Source organism: Harmonia axyridis, chromosome X (genome assembly GCF_914767665.1).
Source record: "Harmonia axyridis chromosome X, icHarAxyr1.1, whole genome shotgun sequence".
Lineage (NCBI taxonomy): Eukaryota > Metazoa > Arthropoda > Insecta > Coleoptera > Coccinellidae > Harmonia > Harmonia axyridis.
The window spans coordinates 31,093,225-31,093,774 of record NC_059508.1 but is presented as its reverse complement, the minus strand read 5'-3'; the positions used below and the strand labels follow the sequence as shown (position 1 = coordinate 31,093,774).

At 41.6% G+C, this 550-nt stretch overlaps 1 non-coding gene across 1 annotated transcript; it reads right to left on the bottom strand.

The window, feature by feature from the left end:
* Nucleotides 1-220: 220 nt before the first annotated feature.
* Nucleotides 221-339, bottom strand: LOC123686817. The gene has a single exon (XR_006748574.1). It is a non-coding gene; the product is annotated as a 5S ribosomal RNA (ribosomal RNA).
* Between the last annotated feature and the right edge of the window lie 211 nt (nucleotides 340-550).

Genomic DNA, 550 nt, shown 5'->3' with positions numbered 1-550 from the left:
CTCGATCTTACCGATGCACCACGTGAACTGGATCTTACCGATGCAGAACGTGAATTGGATCTTACCGATGCACCACGTAAACTCGATCTTACCGATGCACCACGTAATCTCGATCTTACCGATGCATCACGTAATCTCGATCTTACCGATGCAGAACGTAAACTCGATCATACCGATGCACCACGTTATCTCGGCAGACCGATGCAGAACGTAAAAAAAAAGCTTACAGCACGCGGTGTTCCCAAGCGGTCACCCATCCAAGTACTAACCGCGCCCGACGCTGCTTGGCTTCAGTGTTCTGACGAGAACTGGCAATTTCAGCGTGGTATGGCCGTAAACAACAAATATAGCGATATTTTCTATGATATCTCACTTTTTGGGAGCGGAAAGGACGTGAACGTTTTTCCTTATAAAAAATGAAATAACTTTTGGATATTAATTCTGATTGTTGATTTAAGTTTTAAGAACACATTAGGACATATCTCAATGAAATTTGAGGGATTTCCGAAATCGAAAAATATTTTTCGAAAAAAAAAAAAAATCCCAGAAG